Here is a 10,214-nt window from a genome sequence, read left to right on the forward strand (position 1 = left end):
AATATGAAAAAGCTATTGCAAAAGTATTCTCTTTTCAGTTTTTTTTTGTTACATGAATACAAATATAAGTGATACCAATACAGTAAGGCAGTTTTGTTATGGTATGAAAGTGTAGTAATTAGCATTTACTGTTAATTCACACAAATTAAGAAATAAACAAATGAATGATAAATGTTGAACATGTACAATGAAATATATTTTAGAAATTAATTAGGCCAGATAGGCCTTATAAATTTTGGTCTTTTTCTTAACATACTGAATGACCATTTACACTCAGGACTGAGTCGCCAGTAGGCAGTACAGATGTAAAAAATGTGGATAGTGTCTACATGTGGACACAGATGATGCCCCCGCTTGCATATCATATAGTTATAAAGGGACATAACTGAAGAACAGTAAAAGTGACGCTACCCAAATTTGAACTTGATCTGAGTTTTGTGGTAATAAGCATTGAGTGTAAGTCTCATATCATTTGGTTGAGGCTAACTTAAGAATGATAAAAGTGTCGCCACCAAATTTCGTACTTAATCTGTATTATGTAGTAATAAGCATTGTGTATAAGTTTCATAACATTTGGTTGTGGCAAACTAAAGTTAGAAAACGGAAACAAAAAATTTGTACTTGATCTTAGTTTTGTGGTAATGAATATTGTGTATAGGTTTCATAATGTTTGGTTGGGGCAAACTTAAGTTACAGAATGGAAACTAAAAATTTAGCAATCTTTCGATTTATAAAGGGGCATAACTCAATAAAGGTTAAAGTGACCCTACCCAAATTCAACTTGATCTGTATTTTATCAGTGGAAGTCAAAATTAAACATTGCATTGTATAAAGCATTGATTGTAGTTGATTCAACTATAATCATGGACAAAGGAAGATAACTCCAATTTTACAATTACTTGATATTTAGAAGAAAATAAAAATTTAGCAATTTTTCCATTTACATAGGGGCATAACTCAAGAACGGTTAAAGTGACGCCACCAAAATTCAAACTTGATCTGTGTTTTGTAGTAATAAGCATTGTGTATAAGTTTCATATTATTTGGTTGAGGCATACTAAAATTAGAGAACGGAAACGAAAAATTCAACAATTTTTCCATTTGTAAAGGGGCATAACTCTAGAACGGTAAAAGTGATCCTACCAAAATTCAAACTTGATCTGTGTTTTGTGGTAATAAGCATTGTGTATAAGTTTCATAACATTTGGTTGAGGCAAACTAAAGTTAGAGAACGGAAACCAATTTTGGGACGTACGTACGTACCTTCGTACAGACGGACAAGGGTAAAACTTAATGCCCCCTCCGCTACGGCGGGGGCATAAAAATAAAGTGTAACAAAAGAACCTAGCATTATATTGCTAGTAGCGCCAGTAGCATTGTTTGGTGAATTTGTGCTTTTTTTTTAGTTTGGCTAATTGACAAAAAATGTTTGGTTCAAATCTAAATAAAATGTTTTTATCTCCCTATTACTTACATTGTACATAGAATGGATACTACTTTGACAATTCCTTGTACATGAGAGTTGTCCGTCAAATCTTTATTTCACAAAGAATGAATTGCATAACAATGAACTGAGCTCAAAGCAAAGCACTTCAATAATACACTTAGACAATGAGCTCAATCCAGTGATATACTTTGTACTACAGGTCCTTCATGAACATCCTACTGGCCAAAATCATATCTCACAAACATGCCATACTACATGGTTGGATCAGAAATCCTGAAAAAGACATGAACTTTATTAACATATTTTAAGTATATACACCGGTTAAAACTTTCACAAATTTGTGGTAAAATTATTCAGTATCTAGCAACTATCAATTGCTTCATGCACAAATTGATATAGGTTGAGTACCCCTCTGTCAGAAATAAGAACATACCTCCACCTAATTTTAGTTAACTGATGAAGAAACATTCAAAACTATAAAATGTTATCTAATAGACTAGCTGCAATGAAATCCCAGAAGATTTTAAACTATGCATTTTAAATATTGCAAATATACATGTAATAATAATTCTTCTCAAAAATTTGCTATATTTTTCCTTATTTTGTCTTTTGTTCAAGACTGTATATTGACCTCTAGATGTCTTTCAATTACATCCAGTTTGGCGAGGGTTGATGTTTGATTGTTGTACATGTTATATATCGACGTGGGATTTGTTTATATAAATTAGGCGTGAAATAATTTTGGTTAACTGAAATCTTTTAACTTACATCCAAATTAATGTTAATACTGAGTGAAAAAATTACATTGCTAAATAACCACTTTAAAACACATGCAAACTTATTGAGAGGAAGGCATAATGCATGTAACATCTATTAGATCTTTTTTTAAACCATTCTAAACTACTGATAAGTGATAAAGTTTGTTAACTGTTACTTACCTTCAAAAAGGGGGTTGCATTCACTTTACTACATATACATATAAATATAATCAACAATACTGAGTGCAACACCTAGGATAAATAGAGGATTGTTTTGTAAGAATAGTTGCTGAAATAAGCAGGCAATATTCAAAGTAGAATAAAAAATATTACAGGACTGTGTTTTAAAGTAATAAGCATTGTGCAGGGCTCACGTTACCATGCTACTGGGGCGGCAAAGTCGCTTTCCCGGTCGCCACTTCGCTTTGACCGACCTTCAAAAGCTAAATCTAGTCACCCTGTTGTTTACGATACTCAAATTCAGTCGCTTTCGTCATCGACAATATTCAACATTTACCAAGTCGATGAAACAGCAATTTTTCATTTGAAAGTAAAGAAATTCAAAGACATAAACGATTTATTTTCTTTAGGAGGTCTAAGCATTGATTTTAAAGTTGGTTGCATGTTATTTTCATAAAGACAACTGTTTTATCACTTCTCGTACTTGTTACTCAAGCGTAGATCAAATCATTCTAACTTTCGGCAAAATAAGCTTGTTACTTCATTAGAACATGATGAAATTAAAGATTTCTTGCTGTTGTGCAATACTTAGTAAATCTGTCGTCAGACTATAAATAAATAAAGTTCAATTAATTCCCAGTCATATTAGAAATTTATGAAAATGTAAAGGGAGCTTGCATCAATAGATATAAACAATTCACTTAAGTTTCATGAGAATTGCTGACAGCATTTTTGAGCTATTGTCCGAAAACTGGAAAATCACCCCTTTTTTAATGAAAAAACCCCATCACTCAGAAATGTAAAATGTAAAATTTATAAAATTCTAAACGGAGCTTACATCAATATAGATATAAACAATTCACCAAAGTTTCATACAAACTGCTGAAAGCATTTTTGATTTTTGTCCGAAACTGGAAAATCCCCCCTTTTTTCATGAATAAAACCCTGTACATTTTGCAACTCAGAAATGTAAAATCTTAAATCTATAAAAATCAAAAGGGAACTCATGTCAATAGATATAAACAATTCACCACAATTTCTTGCAAGTTGGTGAAAGCTTTTATTCTCCGAAATCTGGAAAATCCCCCTTTTTTTAATGAATAAAACCCCATAACTCAGAAACGTAAAATCTAAAATTTATAAAAAACGAAAGGGAGCTCATGTCAAAAGATATAAACAATTCACCAAAGTTTTATGCAAATTAGTTAAAGTTAAAGCGGTTTTGAGTTAATGTCCGACATGTTGGCGACGGACAGACAGACAGACAACGGTATACCGGTGTCATACCACACCAAAACCTTCTGAAGGAAACACAAAGTTGGCAAACAATTTTTTTTTTCATTGACAACCCTGTATAACCTTGCAGCAGTATCAAGTCTACATGCATTACCTTGTATATTTCATGTACATTGAACTTAAAAATATGTGGTCATTGTCAAAGTTAGTTATGTCAGTTATAATTTACACATTTACTGAAACATGCCAGAGAAGTGCATGTACAAACTTTTGAATTTGATCTGCCAACTGGGAAAGCCATCCTTTTTTATGAATAAAATTCCACAATTTATTAAATTGAAAGGGAGCTTGCATCAATAGATATATATAAACAATTAACCAAAGTTTCATGAAAAATGACAACTGCTTAATTAAAGCATTTTCGAGTTAATGTCCGAAATCATGGAAATCCCCCTTTTTGAATGAATAAAACCCCTTACATTGTAACTGGATAATGTAAATTCTAAAATTCCAAAACAATCTAAAGGGAGCTCACATCAATACATGAATATAATCCCATATAACTCTGAAACGGGAAACCTAAAATTTATACAATAATCAATTCACAACAGTTTCATGCAAATTGGTGAAAGCGTTGAAGAGTTAGTAAACAAAGCATTTTTAGAGTTAATGGGCGTTAACATGAAAATCCCCCTTTTTTAATGAATAAAACCTCACATTTTGAAAATGTATATTATGAAATTCCTAAAAATCTAAAAGGGAGCTCACGTCAGTAGATATAATCAATTCACCAGAGTTTCATGCAAATTGGTGAAAATATTACTGAGTTAGTGAACAACATGCTAGAAACAGACAGATCAGGGCAGACAGACGGACAAAGGCATAACATAATATTTCTCATGAACAGGCGTATGAAAACTGCAGGGTATCATTCCAGGCCAACACCCTCTGAAGGAAACACTATAAGGGAGCTTCCTTTCCATTTTTATGGGGGAAAAAGGGGGGGGGGCTAGGATGAAAAATTTTGTCCTGCATTTTTTTTTAGTTCGAGATGTAATCTGTCCTGCCTTTTTATTTTTCACTCTTTTTTGTCCTACCTTTTTTTCTATTAGTTTATCCCGACTTGTTTTTACATAAATTGGCATCCTGCCTTTTTTTTCATATTGTCTCATCCTACTTTTTTTTTCAAATTTCATCCTAGACACCCCCCCCCCCCCCCCCCCCTAAAAATCAAATGGTAGCTCCCTAAGTTAGCAAATAAATTATTTTATTTTTACATTGACAAACCTGTATAACCTTGAAGCAGTATTAAGTTCATGTATTATTACATGTACATTGAACTAAAACAAATTGTGGTCATTGTCAAAATTATAATTTACTGTTTACTTTTCCAATGCTTTCAATTTAAGATTAGGGCATTTTTGTCATTGGAATTGAGTTTTGTAGTCAGGGATTACTCTAACCTCCAACGACTGTTTTGCGACACCAGCTAGGGCAGTGGGACTTCAGCTGGTCCCATATCCCCATATCAGATAGATGATATTTGCCCATCCAAAGTGGATGTGCTGCTTCGTTGCTTCTTGAGGCGACTGGATCCATATAAATCAAGCCTCAATTTATTCATTTTTCTCTTCATTTAAGTAAGTTTTATCAACCTGCCACACGTTATCTTCTCATATTTGGACAGTTTTCACATTGACCCATCCAGTGGCGAATCCAGAAATTTTCATAAGAGGGGGTCCACTGACTCCCTAAGAGGGGGCCCGCTCCAGTCATGCTTCAGTGATTCCCTATATAATCAACCAAATTTTTCCCACCAAAGGGGGGCCCGGGCCCCCCCTCCTAACTCCGCCTCTGCCATCAATACTGACATTTTAGCGGGTATGAATGCCCTTTACCATCAGGCGTCTAACGGTCATTTTCGGCTACCGTTAATTAGCGTCAAATATGTTAACATTTTACCGTGATTCGTCAACATATCCTTATCGTGATTCGTCAGATGTCTCAAATAATTATCGTTACCGTTATTTTTGGCAAAAAATTAACGTGATTCGTCAAAATCTGTCGATTTTTTTATCGTCTTGAAGAAAGTCTTCATTTTATCGTCATGCACCAAAAATTACCGTTAACGTCATTTGGCAAGATTTTTTACCGTTATTCGTCATGAAGGTACCCCCATTACCACCCTCATTTTAACTTTCACTTTATAAGAATGTCACATGACCTACATTATGGGAACTGATTTATGCAAATGACCCTTATTCAATAGGAAAACATAATCTATATAAATCGAGCCTCAATTAGTTCATTTTTCTCTTAATTTAAGTAAGTTTAATCGACCTGCCACCCGCTATTTTCTCATATTTGGACACTTTTCACATTGACACATCAATACTGGCATTTTTACTTTAACTTTAAAAGATTGTGACATGACCAACAGAAAAAGTAATTTACAATGCATTATGAGAGCTGATTTATGAAAATGACCCTTATTCAATGGCAAAACATAATCTAACACCTCGTTCATTTATGATGCAAATAAGCTGAATGGCTGAGTGTGTTCAATTTGAAAATAAGGTGTTAAAATGCCGGAATCGCAAAAACAGATGTTGGACATCAGAGTAATCTCGGACTATGAGTATGAGTTTTAGGCAATTTGTAGGGGCGAGGGTTTAAGGGAAGCAAATGCTCTTTAAATTATGCATGTTTCAAAAATTGGGGAAAAAGTACGCAGAGAGTTGAGTCATTTTTTTCAGACTTAATTTAAATAATGACTAATGTAGACTTACCTTCTAATTCTATAAAAAAATTCACAACAATCATGGTACTTTTTTGTCTATGAAACTACACTATGACATCTGATCTGCAAAACCTACAAACAGACACAGAAATATCATCAAATAGTGAAATATAAGATTGATTGCACCTTGTATGGATAGTTCCGACACGTGTTACATGGGGAGCCCGTTTGTTTACAAATAATAATGTCACGTGATCACGCACTGACCGTCACAAATTTTTATCCCCCGCCATTAATCTTATTACACAATATTACTGTACTTGCACAATTCACAAATGCTTAACCCATTTATCTTGCGGACATGCAATGGGAATGTGCACGGTTATCAAAAACTACAAAAATATTGCATGTACAGTTAATGAAGAAGTCATTTCATCAAATACATGTAGATAAGATTTTCACTCGTGACACAAATTGACTGGGTGTCATCGCCATCGGGGATAATTGATAAATGGGATTAAATAGACCGCCAAGAAGGTGTAGAGAACCACCTCTGAAGAACCTTAACATTAATAAGTAATACTCACCAAAATTTCTCTATAATTAACGCTATTTTCTGTTGGAAAATTTGAGAAAGATGCTGATAAACTTATTTGGTGACACAGATTATTTTCTTGTTTTGGCGCGAAATATATTCTTACTCTTAATGCTTGACGTAACAAAATTTGTATAGAATTATATTTTACTAAAGCTCAGCGTAAATATGCAGAAGCATGACAATACATTAATGATAAAATGTGTAAATATTTCTGTAAAAGAATATAATTTTACTTTACCAGTATACTTCACTTAGAATTACATTTCAGTGCAAGAAAATCGCTATGTGAATCGGCTGAATACTGGGGTCAAAGTTCAACATATCAACGGAAATTTTTGCGTGTGCTTGCGTTGCTTTAGATCGAGGCCACAGCTTTTCAACCAATCGGAGAATGTTTACTCATACATCTATTTTTACTGCAGGTTTCGACATGTTTAAATCGGGATTATAGAAAAATGGGATGTTGTTGGTAGATACAAAACAGAAAATGATGAACACTTTTAGCAAAAGATAAATTGGATCGGGGGTCTGTGAATTCACATTATTTGTACAACTCTCCTTACTCTTGGGAAGCGTGTGCTTTACATCGAGGCTTGTGTTGCTTTACATCGAGGCTTGCGTTGCTTTACATTGACGCCATAGTAGTTCAACCAATCGGGGAATGTTTATTTGGGGCATACATCTATTTTTACTGCAGGTTTTGGCATATTTTAATCGAAATTAGAGAAAAATGGAATGATGTTAGGAGATATAAAACAGAAAATGATAAATATTTTTAGCAAAAGATGAACTGGATCGGGGTTCTGTGTATTCACATTATTTGTACAACTCTCCTTACTGATGGCAAAAAATTGAATTTCCGTGACCTAAATGGTTCGCGAAAATTAATATTTTTATATATATATAGTAAACATATGTATTTATTCCGTTTATTAGTACTAAGCTGGGTTTTTTTAAAACTTGTCATAAGAAATTGTTTTCATACTGTTGTCAGTGATCAATCAATCATAGCTTATTTAAAATTACAGAAATGTTCACTAATGTAACAAGTAGTATATTAAATGCTGATAAAAAAAAAAGCATTTTTCAATATAAACATGATAAAAGAAAAAATAGTGTTATTCCACATTGACTAGAGGTATAAGAATAGGGTTGAGATCTTACAAAGCATGTTTACCTCCCCCCCCCCCCTTTCCACCACCCCCAGCATGTTTGCGACTGTTTCAAGTCAGGATCCTCTTGTCTTTGTAAGACTTGTATGTTTTATAATTTAGTTCAATTATATTTTTCGGAGTTTAATGTGACGTCCATTTTCACTGAACTAGTATTCAGTTTTGTTCAGGGGTCAGCTGGAGCCCGCCTCCGAGTGCTGGATTTTTGTCGGTGTATATATATAAGATCTATTGTTGCACCTGTGCTGTTTTCAACTCGGGTTGTTGTCTCTTCGACACATTACCCATTCTCATTCTCAATTTTATTATATTTTGATATTTCTATTGATGTTTACCATTATTTGTTTTGCATACATCAAATCCATATTATGTAATAGGAAACATCCTATCAATATATACAAAATTTAAAAAAAAAGAAATGTAACAGTTCACGCATCTAGAATATTTGTTCTCACTGCTTTTTTTATCCTTTATTAGCCACATCATTTAAAGGATTCGGATCAACATTTTCAGGTCAACATAATTTTTAGTGGAATTTGAAATTGTGTCTCTCATGCAGATTTTACAGATATTTATCAAAAACCATTTCCCGGAACTAACAATATTTGATCTAAAATGTGTTACCCATAATTTACTGTTTGGAATATGCGCCAACCCAGCCGGACACATTATTCATAATATTGGCTGACCAGTCTCTGATTTAACACCCTAATGTCGTGAACTTAGCAGATAAGTAACAAGTATTTTCAAGTTTATTGTTAAACACCGTCTATGGTCGAACCTAAAATCAACCAAACTAAAGGCGTGCATATTACGACGAGAGCACCGAGGCGATAGAACGTACATGTTTCTGAAAAGTATTTCATTCATACTTATTATAACTGACATACAAAGAAAAAAAGGAGTTCTACAACTGATATGAATGTGCCTGTAGTTTGTAAAGTTTCATATTTTTTGATTGTTTTGATAATTGTTTTGATTTGTTTATCAGGAGACAATATCACTCGTCACTTTTGCTTAACGTCAGACAGGAATTTAACTACTGCTCAATTTGAACTAAGAATTTACGATTCTCCAATATGTGGTTATTAGATATAGGAAGATGTGGTATGAGTGCCAATGAGACAACTCTCCATCCAAGTTACAATTTATAAAAGTAAACCATTATAGGTCAAGGTACGGCCTTCAACACGGAGCATTGGCTTACACCGAACAGCAATAAAGGGCCCCAAAAAATATACATGTTATATATGTATATATTTCGATTACAACAATAAATAAAGCCAAACCAATAGTTCGACTCCATGTATTGTGATATTTCTGCAAGGTTTGGGGATACATATTTAGATTATAACTATTCTGGTATTATTTTTTTAACAAATTGTATCAATAAAGTAGTATAAGGTTTCATTTAAAATGATTTCCGCAAACATTAAATCAGAAATGTTAAGTAAATATACATTACATCATTAACCAACTGACCTGTTTAAACTTTCAGCTTCATAAATCTGATCATTCATATCTTGCTTTTAAATATTGGTTCGTAGTAAAATCTTGTTTAAAAAAAGTGAGATTATTACTAAAAGAGGGGCGAAAGATACCAGGGGACATTCAAACTCATAAATCGAAAATCAACTGACAACAGTATGACCAAAAAAGAAAAAGACTAACAGACAAACAGACAAACAATAGTTCACAAACACAAGATAGAAAACTAAAGACTGAGCAATACGAACCCCATCAATTACTACTAATTAGTAATCCTGCATAAAATTCTAAAATATATAGGACATAAATGAAGTGACTAAATATATATCAACGGATTGTTATATTAGTCGTAAAAAAGGATATTTTGGGAATCATATTTCAACAGAAATCGATGCACATAATATTTAATTTTCCGACTTAAGATACATGTAACCACATCAAACGTTTTGTTGACACGAAATATACTCAAACCAGCTATGAAATATTATTTTATGACAACTTATTTCAATTAATATATACTTAAACATAACGCTCATTCGATGATGTTTCAACTTAACAAATGAACACATTTTTTCATAATTTTTCAGTACACTTT

Source organism: Mytilus californianus, unplaced genomic scaffold (assembly GCF_021869535.1).
Source record: "Mytilus californianus isolate M0D057914Y unplaced genomic scaffold, xbMytCali1.0.p SCAF_10, whole genome shotgun sequence".
Lineage (NCBI taxonomy): Eukaryota > Metazoa > Mollusca > Bivalvia > Mytilida > Mytilidae > Mytilus > Mytilus californianus.